General features: G+C 43.4%; 1 pseudogene; it reads left to right on the forward strand.

Annotated features, from left to right (window-relative positions):
- LOC110569001 (protein FAM181B-like) overlaps positions 1–14,593 on the forward strand; it is a 31,913-nt pseudogene that overhangs the window by 2,151 nt on the left and 15,169 nt on the right.

Here is a 14,593-nt window from a genome sequence, read left to right on the forward strand (position 1 = left end):
AGAAGAATGTCTCCAAGTTAATTCGGCACTCCAGAGGTTGATCATTCTTCCCCTTTTTGTGGTTTTCTGGTTACTTCAGATTTTCTAGTTCCAGGAACTCATCTGGAGTATACGTGCAGGTCACAGAAGTTACAATGCCATCCATGGTGCAGTCAGTTGGCCTAAAAGACCTTACACTCAGGTGATCTGCCTGCCTCGGTCTCCTAAAGTGCTGGGATTACAGGTGTGAGCCACTGCACTCAGCCAATATTGTTTATTTTCATTCACAATCCATTTCTCCATTTATTTCCTTACTCCCTGTATTGCAAGGGCTGGATTAAAAGCTACATTTCCTGGGCCATGCAGTCTGGGCTCACAGCAACCTCTACCTCCTAGGCTTAAGTGAGCCTCCCACCTCAGCCTCCTGAGTAGCTGAGACTACAGGGGCATGCCACCATGCCTGGCTAATTTTTGTATTTTTTTGTAGAGACAGGGTTTCAACACGTTGCCCAGACTGCTGGGCTCAAGGGATCCTCCCACCTTGGTCTCCCAAAGTGCTAGGACTATAAGCATGAACTACCCCCTGCCCGCCAGCCCAGCCAATTAAACTTCATTCAAATTTTTTAAAAAATGCTTTGTGTTTTAAAAGAAACCTTGAAGCCAGCGCAGTGGCTCACGCCTGTAATCCTAGCACTTTGGGAGGCTAAGGCAAGTGGGTCACCTGAGGTCAAGAGTTTGAGACCAGCTTAGTGGTCTCAATATCACATGAATATCATATGAAAATCACATGAAATGCTTATTAACTACAGAATGGATAAACAAAATGTGGTATGTATGTTCATATATAGGAGTACTTTGGCAAAAATAGAATTAAATACTGATCATTGTACAATATGTAAAAAACCTAAAAACATTATGATATGGAAGGAGAAAAGACCATCTCTCTCATAGTTCTATTTATATGAAATTCCCAGAAAAGTCAACATTTTAAAGACAGTGGTGGCCAGGCGTGGCGGCTCACGCCTGTAATCCTAGCACTCTGGGAGGCCTAGGTGGGTGGATCGCCTGAGGTCAGGAGTTCAAAACCAGCCTGGCCATCATGGTGAAACCCCATCTTAAAAAAAAAAAAAAAAAAAAAAAAAAGACAGTGGTTGCTTAGGGCTGAGGATAGGAGTGAGGACTTACAGCAAACAGGGCTTAAACCAGTTTTTGGAGGTAATGAAAATGTTTTAAAACAGAAAATTGCACCACTCTGTAGTTGACAATTGCACAACTCTATAAACTAACGAAAAGTCATTGAAATGCATGCTTGCAATGAGAGAATCTTATTGTTTGTAAATTTTGCCTAACAAATTTCCATTTGGAAAAATGGAAGAAAGGAACACACCCTAATACCCACAGGTCTTCCTGGCTGGGCAGTAGCATGACTTTCTACTTTATCTGATAAATCTGGCTGCCTATAATAGATTTCAAAAAAGGACATGAAGCTTCACCCCTCTCTTCATGCCTTTGCAAAGTGATTTTGCAGCTCCTCCCTGTAAAAGCTGGAGTCTGTCGCTTCACGCCTTGAATCTGGGCTGCCTTCTTTACTTACTTTCAGCAATAGGATGTGGCAAAAGTGATGTCATGTTAGTTTTAAGCCTGGGCCTCAGGAGACTTTAAACCCTCCTACTCTCTTATAGAAACTGTCCCAGCTATTATGAACACAAGCCTGGGTTGCCTGTTAGATGATGATAAGCACTTGGTGCATCACCCGCAACACCCTAGTAGATTGACAGCCATGAGGTTATCCTGGACCATCCAGCTGGCGCAGGTGCATGACCATGTGCAGCTGAAGTCAGCCCAGCCCAGTCCAGACTAATAGAACTATGCAATCAATCTATGGACACCTGGCTAAAAACATTCTTGTTGGCTGAGTGTGGTGGCTCATACCTGTAATCTCAACATTTTGGGAGGCCGAGGTGGGTGGATCACCTGAGGTCGGAGTTCAAGACCAGCCTAGGCCAACATGGTGAAACCCCATCTCTAAAATAAAAATAAAAATAAAATGTATATATAAACCACTCTTGTTATTCTAATGCATTCGTTTTGAGGTGATTGGTTATGCAGCCGCAGCTAACTAATAATATACTGACCCTGGTTTGCTCATTGGGAGGCTCTCCTCTGTCCATTGATCTCTAGCTCATGTCTGAGTTGGACAATGAGTAGGATGACTCTTCCAGGGACAGCCCTTCTCTACCAGTCTGCTCTTGGTGTTGGTTTCAGTGTCATAGGATTGCCTGATTGTAGGATTTGGCAAACCATAGCTCACGGGTAACATCCAGGCTACTGCCTGTTTTTGTAAACAAAGTTTTATCAAAATATGGGTGGATCACTTGAGGTCAGGAGTTCGAGACCAGCCTGGCCAACATGATGGAACCCATCTCTACTAAAAATACAAAAATTAGCCAGGTGTGGTGGCACATGCCTGTAGTCTCAGCTACCCAGGAAGCTGAAACAGGAGAATCACTTGAACCCAGGAGGCAGAGGTTGCAGTGAGCCAAGGTCCCACCACTGCACTCCAGCTTGGGTGGCAGAGTGAGATTCCATCAAAAAAAAAAAAAAAAAAAAAAAAGAACAAAAAGAAATACAGTTGCTGTGGTTTGAATGTTTGTCTCACCCCAAATTCATATGTTGAAATTTAATCCCCCACATAATAGTATTAAAAGATGGGGCCTTAGGTCATGAGGACTCTATCCTCATAAATGACATTAATGCCCTTATAAAGGAGGCTTGAGGAAGCTCTTTTGCCTTTCTGCCAAGTGAGCATGCATAGAAAGTGCCATCTGTGAGTAACAGGCCCTCACCAGACACTGAATCTGCTGGTGCCTTGATCTTGGACTTTCCAACCTCCTGAACTGTGAGCAATAAACTTCTGTTGTTTATAAATTACTTCTTCTAAGGTGTTCTATTACAGCAGTGGACTGAGATAACAATCATGCTTATTGTTTCTTTTGTCTATGGCTGCTTCCCTCCTGAGAGAGTTCAGTGGTTGTTGACAATGCATAGCCTGCAAAGCTTAAAATATTTACTCTCTGGCCCTTTACAGAAAAAGTTTGCTGACCCTTGCCCTGTAGGATAATGATCACAGAAATTTCTCTCAAAATAAAAGTTCCTTTCAAATCTATAAATCATATAATCCGAATTTGTTGAAGAGCTAACAACCTAAGTCAAAAAGCTGACTGAGACCAGGCTCAGTGGCTCATGCCTATAATCCCAGCACTTTGGGAGGCTGAGGTGGACAGATCACAAGGTCAGGAGTTCGAGACCAGCCTGGGCAATATGGTGAAACCCCAACTCTACTAAAAATACAAAAATTAGGCCAGGCACAGTGGCTCACGCCTGTAATCCCAGCACTTTGGGAGGCCGAAGAGGGTGGATCATGAGGTCAGGAGTTCAAGACCAGCCTGGCCAACATGGCAAAACCCCATCTCTACTAAAAATACAAAAATTAGCTAGATGTGGTGACGCATGCCTGTAATCCCAGCTACTCCGGAGGCTGAGGCAAGAGAATCACTCAAACCCAGGAGGTGGAGGTTGCAGTGAGCTGAGATCACACCACTGCACTCCAGCCTGGGCAACAGGGCAAGACTCAGTCTCAAAAAAAAAAAAAAAAAAAAGCTTACTGAGTCTTAGATTATGAAGCTAGGAACCTAACAATCTCCTCTATCCTAGCAACAGGATACTCTGACTTTAGCTGTTGTTTTAATAGCCTTGGTTTAGCATTTCTCTGAAATAGTGGCCTTGCAAAGAAGGCACCAACTAGTCAGCATTGCTCCCAAGCTGCATCCTAACGCTCCTCACGATCAAGGTTATTGTCCTCTTTCTCAACAAGCAGGTACTTTAGGAGTCTAGAGGATGAGGCTTCCTTCTTGTCCCAATTTTAAACTGCAGTACTTGTTTCTACCACACTGCCGTAGATATTGCTGTCACCTTGGGATGGAGACATCAATTTTTTCAACTATCCCAATTAGAGTGCTTCTAGCTCAGTGCTAAATGACCCTCCCAGTGGCAGCATTTGTGGAATATTTCAACATCAGCACTGCCTGAGCTGATGGCTAATAGTTGGGGTAAACAATGGACTAACCATCAAGGTTAAAATGAAAAGTTGAGGAATGTGGTGTCCATGGGACCTTGAAAAGCACCAACATATTCCTGAAGATCTGGGAGGCCATGTGCATGCCCAGGGCTGTATGCAGCCATGTGCATGCTCAGGGAAGACATGAGAAGGTCTCACTTCTGACTGAATATGAGGGAAGGCACAAGCAGGAAGTGAAGGCTAAGGCAGAGCTTAAACTGACTGGTTGAATGGCGAAGGTATTTCCTGATGCACCTATAGAGCCCCCCCTGGCAAAGACGTGGAGACTTACTGGTTCCAGGCATTTACAGAACTATCTGTCAAATCATTACTTGACCACTGTGATGGTTAGTTTTGTGTGTCTACTTGGCTAGGTTATAGTACCCAGTTACTCAATCAAACACTAATCTAGGTATTGCTGTGAAGGTACTTTGTAGTTACGGTTAATACCTACAACCAGTTGACATTAAGTAAAGGAGATTATTCTCCATACTGTGGGTGAGTGTCATCTAACCGGTTGAAAGGCCTTAAAACGAAATTTGTTTCCCTGAAGAAGAAATTCTGCTATAAGACCACAGCATTAACTCTCACCCAAGATTTTCCAGCCTGCCGTATAAAATTCAGCATAAGTCAGTAGCAAAAGCCAATTCTGTGAAGTAAATATTTTTATCTATCTTTTTATCTATTTATCTATCTGTCTGTCTACCATCTACTTATTTACCTATCTCATCTAGCCTACTGTTTCTGTTTCTCCGGAGAATCCTGACTGATATAGATTTTGGTACCAAGGGTATATCTAGAGGTATCTAGAGGAATAGAATTTTATGGATGACCTACTCTCCTTCCTTCCTTTCCTTTTTTTTTTTTTTTTTTAGATAGTCTCACTTTGTGCAGTGGCATGATCTTGGCTCACTGCAACCTCTGCCTCCCAGGTTCAAGTGATTCTCCTGTCTTGGGCTCCCAAGTAGCTGGGACTATAAGTGCATGCTACCATGCCTGGCTAATTTTTGTATTTTTAGTAGAGATGCGGGGGGTGGGGGGGGTTCATTATGTTGACCAGGTTGGTCTCGAACTCCTGACCTCAAGTGATTAAACTGCCTTGGCCTCCCAATGTACTGGGATTACAGGTGTGAGCCACTGTGCCTGGCCTTAAGGATGAGCTTTCTTAATTAGTTCTAGGGTTTCTGGAATTGGCTCTCAATTTGATTATATTGAAGACGCTGAAGACTCTATTTCTGGCAGTAAAGACAACACTGATAATTCATGGCATGATCTGGCAATACATATATAACAAATATCACCCTTTGATACTCCTAATAAAATACTTATAGGAGGTAAGGTTCTCGGTGACCATTATGTGATATCTTGGAACATTTTAGTGAAACTAACTGCTGTGATTTTATGTGTCCCCTAATGTTCATAATTGGAAACTTGATCCCCAATCTGGCAGTGTTACGAGTTGGGGTCTACCAAGAGGTGATTAGGCCATGAGGACAGAGTGAATGAATTAATGCTATTATCCCAGGAGTGGATATGTTATAAAAGAGGGAGTTCAGCTGCCATTTACGCTCTCTCTTCCTCTTCTGCTTTCTGCCATGAGAAGATGATGCAGCAAGAAAGTCCTTGTTAGATGCCGGCCACTATATCTTGAACTTCCCAACTCCAGAACCATGAGCCAATACATTTCTGTTATTATAAATTACTCAGTCTCAGGTATTATGTTATAGCAGCACAAAATGGACAAAAGCACTAGCAAATATAATGACATTGGCTGGTTGCTCCTAATTGCATGGGAAAAGTGGGGAAAGAAAAAAAGGAGCCTAGGGATTTGAATTTCCAGCTCAAGCTCTGTATATATGACCTAAAAGCTTCAATGTCTGCTCTGGTAAAAACCCTTATCTTCTGTAGCCAGAGATGAGATTGCTTAAAGTCAAACCCAGAGTCTCATCCTACAATCAGCTGAGTTACAAAGCAAACTGATTTCCCAGTCCTCCATGGTACCCAATGCTAACGTGAACGCATTGATTGGGAAGGAATGGGATCCCGAAAATTGAGATGGCACTATGGTTTGGATGTTTGTCCCTTCCAAATCTCATGATAAAATTTGGTCAAAATGTTGGAAGTGGGGCCTAATGAGAGGTGTTTGGGTCACGGGGGTGAATGCCTCATGAATAGAGTAATGCCCTCCCTTGTGGGTGAATGAGTTCTCACTCTATTAGTTCCTGTAAGAGCTGGTTGTTAAAAAGACTGGCACCTCTTTCTCCTCTGTTTCCTCTTCTTTTGCCATGCGCTCTCTGCACTCATGGGCTTCCCTTTGCCTTCTGCCATGAGTGGAAGCAGCCTGAGACCCATCGGCAGAAGATGATGCCAAATCTTAAACTTTCCAACCATCAGAACTATAATCCAAGTAAACCTTTTTTCTTTATAAATTACCTGGCTTCAAGTATCACTTTATAGCAACACTAAATACTCTAAGACAGATGGAGATATATGGGGAGATCTGGATGAAGCTGGGGACATTAAATTTCTAAATTCGGATGTGTTTTCTTTGCCAGTAGAAGCTGTTCCACCCACATCTGAGGAGATTAATTCTGCTTTGTTTGAGAAAACTGTAATGGCTCCCTAAGAAAATCGCTTTACAAAATACTGCTAATTTGCCTCAGAACCCACTCACCACCTGTCTCTGCATCTATACCTACAACTAGAGTCAACTCTAAGCAGGCCTTGAAAGATGAGGCATAAAGTATGACCCACAAGGAGGTGCGTTACACTCCAAATGAACTGCATGATTTTTCCAGAATATACAGACAGAAATATGGAGACTATACGTGGGAATGAATATCAAGGGTGTGAGATAATGGAGGAAGGAATATAAAGTCGGATGGGGAGAATGTATTACCACAAAACAGAGATTCTGGATCAGTGTTGTGGCTCAAATGAATGGAAAGAGCTCCAACAGTTTGGCTGGTTAGTTGGCTGAAATATGAACCAAAAGGTAGCCTGTGCTAAATGAAGTTGAAGTGTCAGAACTGCCTTGGTATATTCTAGTAGAAGGTATCCAGAGGCTTAGGGAGACTGGAATGATAGAGTGGATTTATTTATTGTATTTTATCTTTTTTATTTTTTGAGACGGAGTCTCACTCTGTCACATAGGCTGGAGTGCAATGGCACCATCTTGGCTCACTGCAACCTCCACCTCCTGGGTTCAAGCAATTCTCCTGCCTCAGCCTCCTGAGTAGCTGGGATTACAAGCGCTCACTATCACACCCGGCGAATTTTTGTATTTTTAGTAGAGACAGAGTTTCACCATGTTGGTCATGGCTGGTCTCGAACTCCTGACCTTGTGATCTGCCTGCCTCGGCCTCCCAACGTGGGGAGGCATGAGCCACCATGCCTGGCCGGAAGAGTGGATTTTTTATGTAAGACTGGCTTATCCACCCCTGGTGGATTTAGAGAACATACCTTTCACCATGATCGTGAGAAATAAATTTGTGAGGAGTCCCAGCATCTTTGAAAAACTATGTGGTTGCTTTTATCTGTAGGTAAAAATTGCAGTGGGAAGTGCTGCCACTGAGTTGGGAAACCTAAATCCACTTAGGTAATTGGATCCCAGGGTGGCAGGAGCCAAGGGGAGGCACTTAATTGCCAAAGGCAAGGTGGGTGGGGTTGCTGTAATGAACAGCAGAATCAAAGCAGCAATCAGAGTAGTCTGACTCACTCGGACCTATGATGTTGGCTAGTTGATCACGGTGTTGCTAGAAGTGAAACAGACAGGAAGTCTACTACCTTCTTATTTGATCTGTGTAAGCAAAAGAGTTCTAGGTCAGGTAAACAGAAGTCTAACTTGAATTACCAGAGCAGAGACTCATGGTCCCTCAACTAATTCCCAGACTTGAGCCAGTTTACAGACTCTGAACCCTTTGAACAAATGAGAATTTAGGTCACCTTGAGGAAGGACTCCACTACATTGTCAAAAATTTAAATGGTTTATTTTTCTTCCAGCCTTTTGTCAGGGTGACTGCATTATGGCAAAGGAAATAATCAGACTTTTGTGGATTGCTGGGCACAAGCTCTGAAGTGACATGAATTCCAGGAGACCTAAAATGTCACTGTCACCCATTAGTCCGAGTAGAGTTTTGTAGAGGTTAGGTGATCAATGGAATTTTAGTTCAGGTCCTTCTTACAGTGGGTCCAGTGGGTTGCTGAACTCATCCTGTGGTTTATTTCTCCGGTTCTAGAATGCATAACATTGGAATAGACATACACAGCACCTGGAAGAATTCCCATATTGATTCTCTGACCTGTGGAGTGGGGGCCACTATGGTGGGAAAGGACAGGTGGAAGCCACTAGAATTATCTCTAAGTAGGAAAACAGTAAGCCAAAAGTAGTACTGTATCCCTGGAGAGATTGCAGAGATTAGTGCCTCCACCAAGGACTTGAAAGATGCGGGGGTGGTGATTCTCGTATCATCCACCATTCAAATCACTTCTTTGGCCAGTGTAGAAGACAGATGGGGCTTGAAGAATGACAGTGGATTATCTTAAGTTTAACCGGTTGTTAATTCTAATTGCAGTTGTTGTTCCAGATGTGTTTTTGTTGCTTGAGCAAATTAACACATCCACTGACATTTGGCATGCAGCTACTGATCTGTCAAATGTGTGGGGTTTTTTTCCCCCTCAAAAGCTGCTCACAAAGACCACCAGTAGCAATTTGTTTTCAGTTGGCAAGGCCAGAAATACACCTTCATTATGCTACCTCAGGGCATATCACCTCTCCAGCTCTATGTCCCTCTTGCTCCTGGTGACACCTGCCTAGGTCTAAGGGGTCTTGTGCAGAAAGTCTCCCATGGTCATCGCTGGGACAGCTTTTCCATGCTCTGCGATCCATCACGTGGCCATGTCTTCCACCCTAAGAGATCTTGGTGCATTGTGGGCAGAGCTCTGCTGACAGTCATGCTGATAACCAAATGGTACTTATGGCTTAGGACAATTGCTGTTGTTACCAAAACACATCTAGGTCCTGCTGCTCACCACACAGGAAGGCAACCGCTGAGATGACAAGTATTGCCAAGGAAGAAGGCTTTAATCGGGTCCTGCAGCAGAGTAGATGGGAGCTCAGTCTCAAATCCATCTTTCTGACTGACTAAAACCAGGGGTTTGTATAGCAGGCAAGAAATGTACCAATGTGTAAGAAAACAGGAACTTGGGAAAGGCAAAGACGCAATCATGGTGAATGAGGCCTCCCTCATCTGGTGTCCCCTCATACTCTCAGGCTGGAGTACAATGCCGTGATCTTGGCTTACTGCGACCTCTACCTTCCAGGCTCAAGCAATTCTCCTGCCTCAGCTCCTGAGTACCTGGGACTATGGGTGCGCACAACAACACCTGGTTAATTTTGTGTATGTGTGTGTGTATTTTTAGTAGAGGTGGGGTTTCACCATGTTGGTCAGGCTATTTTTGAACTCCTCAAGTGATCTGCCTGCCTTGGCCTCTTAAAGTGTTGGGATTACAAGTGTGAGCCACCGTGCCCAGCCTATGACCATTTAACAAGCACAAACTATAACAGCAAGCCGGGGATGGGATGCCAGGGGGCTTTGCAATTTACTTCTATGTAATTCTATTGTGATTAGAGAATATATTTTGTATGATTTAAATTATTTTACATTTATTAAGACTTGTTTTATGGCCCAGAATATGGTCTATCTTGGTAAATGTTCCATAGTCACTTAAAAATAATGCATTCTAGCCAGGTACAATGGCTCACGTCTGTAATCCCAGCACTTTGGGAAGCCAAGGCTGACAGATCACTTGAGGTCATGAGTTCGAGATCAGCCTGGCCAACATGGTGAAACCCTGTCAGTACTAAAAAATTCAAAAATTAGCCAGGCGTGGTGGGGCACGCTTGTAGTCCCAGTTACTTGGGAGGGTGAGGCAGGAGAATTGCTTGAGACTGGGAGGCAGAGGTTGCAGTGAGCCAAGAATGTGCCATGGCACCCCAGTCCAGCCAGGGTGCCTAGAGTGAAACTCTGTTTCAAAAACAGAAAAATGCATTCCTACTGCTGTTGCATGGAGTATTTCATTAATATTAATTAGATCAAGTTGATTGATACTATTCGTCTTCTATATCCTTGCTGATTTTTTTCTATCCTTTTGATTGTTGAGAGAGGAATGCTGGAATCTCTGATTACTATTGTGGATTTTTCTATTTCTCCTTGCAGAGTTCAATCTGATATCATTTTCTTTTGCCTGAAGAATTTTTTAAAAAAATTCCTATATACAAGTTTGCTGGTGATGAATTTTTTGACTTTCACTATGTCTGAAAGTCTTTATTTTGCCTTTTTTTCGGGGGGTGGGTCTCCCTCTGTAGCCCAGGCTAGAGTGCAGTGGCTCCATTTTCACTCACTGCAACGTCAGCCTCCCCAGGTTTAGGTGATCCTCCCACCTCAGTCTCTTGAGTAGCCATGACCACAAGTGTGTGGCACCATGCCTGACCATTTTTTGTAGAAACAAGGTTTTGCCATGTTGCCTATGCTGGTCTGGAACTCCCAGGCTCAAGTGATCTGCCTGCCTTGGCCTTCCAAAGTGCCAGGATTACAGATGTGAGCCACCACACCTAGACCATTTTGCCTTATTTTAAATAACATTGGCTGGGTATGGTGGCTCACGCCTGTAATCCCAGCACTTTGGGAGGCTGAGGTGGGCAGATCACCTGAGGTTGGGAGTTCGAGACCAGCCTGGCCAACATGGAGAAACCCCTTTTCTACTAAAAATACAAAATTAGCTGGGCATGGTGGCTCATGCCTATAATCTCAGCTACTCAAGAGGCTGAGGCAGGAGAATCGCTTGAACCGGGAGGTTGTGGTGAGCCGAGATCACACCATTGCACTCTAGCCTGGGCAACAAGAATGAAACTCCATCTCAAAAATAAATAAATACATGAAATTTTTGTTGGTTATTGAAGGTTGATTGAAGGTGGATAGCCCACCCTTAGCTCCCAGCACTTCAGAGGTGTTGCTGCACTGTCTTCTGTCTTGCATTGTTTTTAAAGAGAAATTTGTCATTTTTCTTGTTTTTGTTGTTCTGTATATACTATCTTTTTCCTCCGGCTGCTTTTTTTTTTTTTTTTTTTTTTTTTTGAGACAGAATCTTGCTCCGTCACCCAGGCTGGAGTGCAGTGGTGCAATCGTGGTGTTTGGTGCTGTTTTCTTCTATTTTATGTTGCACTTGAAGTTGATTGAGCTTCTTGGATCTCTGGGTATAAAGCAGGGTTTCTCAACCTCAGCCCTATGGGACCTGGGGGAGGCCGTCCTGTGCACTACAGAAAAGTTTAATTGCATTCCTGGTCCCTGCCTACTAAAAGGCAGGTAATATTCCCCAGTTGTGACAACCAAAAATGACTCTAGACATTGCCAAATGTTCTCATGGGGAAAATAACCCCAGTCAAGAACCACTGGTTTAGAGTTTTTTAGATCAGGTATGGAAAATTTGGGGCTATTTCTTCAATAATGTTCCCTTTATTTATTCTCTCTTGCAGGAACTTAACTACAAGTGTATTAGTCTGACAGAATTTGTCCAATGACTCACTGATGCTCCATTAATTTTCTTAAGTCTTTTTCGTGTTTCATTTTAGACAGTTTCTATTACTATATCTTCAAATTCACCATTTTGTTCTGCATTGCTTAATCTTCTGTTAATCCTATCTACTGTAATTTTCAACTCAGACATTGTGTTTTCACCTCAAATAGTTTGATGTGGGTCTTTTAAAAAATTTCCGATATTCCTGCTAACGTGTTTTATTTCTGTTGAACAGATGGAATATGGTTATGATAATTACTTCAGTGTCTTTATCTGCTAGTTCCAATATCTGTCATGTCTGGGTCTATTTATATTAATAGATGTTTCTTCTCATTATGAGTCATAGTTTCCTATTCCTTTGCAAGCCAAACATTGTGGATTTTACCTTGTTGGAGCTGGCTTTTTTTTGAATTCCTCTGAATATTATTGAACAGTGTTCAAGGATGCAGTTAAATTACTTGGAAACAACTTGATGTTTCAAATTGTTATGTTCATAAGCTATGTCACGTGAGACCAGAGCAACTTTATTCAGGGACTAATTTCACCACTTCCGAGTATCCTATCTGATGTCCATGAAGTAAGAGGTTTTCTTCTCTGGCTGGTGGGAGCAGCAGGAACTATTCCTGTCCTGTGGATCTTTCTCTCTTTCCCCCTACTCACCCCCCTGCTCTTGTCACCCAGGCTGGAACCCAGTGGTGCGATATTGGCTCACTGCAACCTACGCCTCCCAGGCTCAAGCCATCCTCCCACCTCAGCCTCCTGAGTAACTGGGATTACAAGCACCCACCACCACGCCCAGCTAATTTTTTTTTTTTATTTTTAGCAGAGACTGGGTTTTGCCACATTGGCCGGGTTGGTCTCGAACTCCTGACCTCGGGTGATCCACCCACCTTGGCCTCCCAAAGTGCTAGGATTACAGGCATGAGCCACTGTGCCTGGACTCTGGGCTCCTTTCTGATGGTTCTTTCCCCAGCCTCAGGTGGTTTTCCTCATGCTGCGTACACTGCTCAGCACTCAGCTGAGGACTCAAAAGGGACTCTCTGGAATCATTCAGAGCCTTCTCTTCACCTGCACAACTTTCTCTTCTTAGGTACCCTGCCCGGGGAACTCTATTTGGCCTCCCCAGGCTCCCAGCTTCCTGTTCTCAATGCCAGCAGACCACCAGCTCCCCGAGAATCTCTTTCTGGACCTGCACCCTGGATGCTGTCTTCAGGCCATGAGCTGGGGGCAGTTGCAGGTCTCTCTTCTCCCAGGAGTCACCGTTCACCACCCACCAGGGGCCAATGTCAAAAAACTATTGTTTCATAGGCTTCATCTGTTTTGTTTATTTGTTACAGGCTGGAAGGCAAATCTGGTCCCTATTATTCCATATTGAAAGCAGAAATCACTCTTAAGCAGAAATCACTTTTTTTTTTTTTTAAATTGAGACAGAGTCTTGCTCTGTCGCCAGGTTATAATGCAATGGCGTGATCTCTGCTCACTGCAACCTCGGCCTCCCAGGTTCACGCAATTCTCTGCCTCAGCCTCCTGAGTAGCTGGAATTATAAGCGCCCGCCACCACGCTCAGTTTTTTTTTTATTTTTTATTTTTTTATTTTTATTAGAGACCAGATCCACCATCTTGGCCAGGCTGGTCTTGAACTCCTGACCTCATGATCCACCTGCCTCGACCTCCCAAAGTGCTGGGATTACAGGTGTGAACCACTGCGCCTGGCCAGAATCATTATTTAAATATTTAATTTTTGTGCTAACTTTAATTTCTATATCTTTTTTTAAATGTGTTTTCTGTTTCTATCTTAAAAGTGTCTATAGACGGCAAGGCATGGTGGCTCACACCTGTAATCCCAGCACTTTAAGAGGCTGAGGCGGGCAGATCACTTGAGGTCAGGAGTTTGAGACTGGCCTGGCCAACATGATGAAACCCCGTCTCTACTAAAAATACAAAAATTAGCTGAGCCTGGTGGCACACACCTGTTATCCCAGTTACTTAGGAGGCTGAGGCAGGAGAATCACTTGAACCCAGGAGGCGGAGGTTGCAGTCAGCTGAGACCACACCACTGCACTCCAGCCTAGGCAACAGAGTGAGACTCAGTATTAAAAAAAAAAAAAAGTCTATAGAGATCTAACTCTGAGCACAGTTTAAACATTATTTACAGTTTAAAAAATCTGGCAGCTTTAACATTTTTGTTTACATGCTTAAAAACAGCAAGAAGGGAGTATCCCTAATTAGGATTTGATGTACCTTAGTATAGGAAATAAATTGTGAGTATTCATGGGTTGTACAGTTATCTTTCTACAGATTTTTTATTTTTTCAAGACGGAGTTTCATCATGTTGGTCAGGCTGATCTTGAACTCCTGACCTCAGGTGATCTGCCCGCCTTGGCCTCCAAAGTGCTTGGATTACAGGCGTAAGCCACCATGCCCGGCCATCTTTCTACAGATTATTATGTCCCATTTTCAACACATAATGTTTATAAAAGAATTACAGGCCAGGTGTGGTGGCTCATGCCTGTAATCCTGACACTTTGCGAGGCAGAGGAGGGCAGCTCATGAGGTCAAGCAATCAAGACCGTTCTGGCCAACATGGTGAAACCCTCTCTATTAAAAATACAAAAATTAGCTGGGCATGGTGGCATGTGCCTGTAGTCCCAGCTACTCGGGAGGCTGAGACAGAAGAATCACTTGAGCCTGGGAGACAGAGGTTGCAGTGAGCCGAGATAGTGCCATGGCACTCCAGTGTGGGCAACAGAGCAAAACTCCAGTCTCAAAAAAATAATAATAATTACAAATGCATTCTGTAATAGTGCACATCTGCTTCCTGAGATGCATACTTTTAACTGATTTCTAATTTTTTTATTTCTAATTTTTAATATTTCCATAATTAAAGATGTTTCATGTAATTCACATATGGCTGACCTCACA

This window comes from Aotus nancymaae, unplaced genomic scaffold (genome assembly GCF_030222135.1).
Source record: "Aotus nancymaae isolate 86718 unplaced genomic scaffold, 86718_ANA_hifiasm-v0.15.2.pri h1tg000041l, whole genome shotgun sequence".
Taxonomy (NCBI): domain Eukaryota; kingdom Metazoa; phylum Chordata; class Mammalia; order Primates; family Aotidae; genus Aotus; species Aotus nancymaae.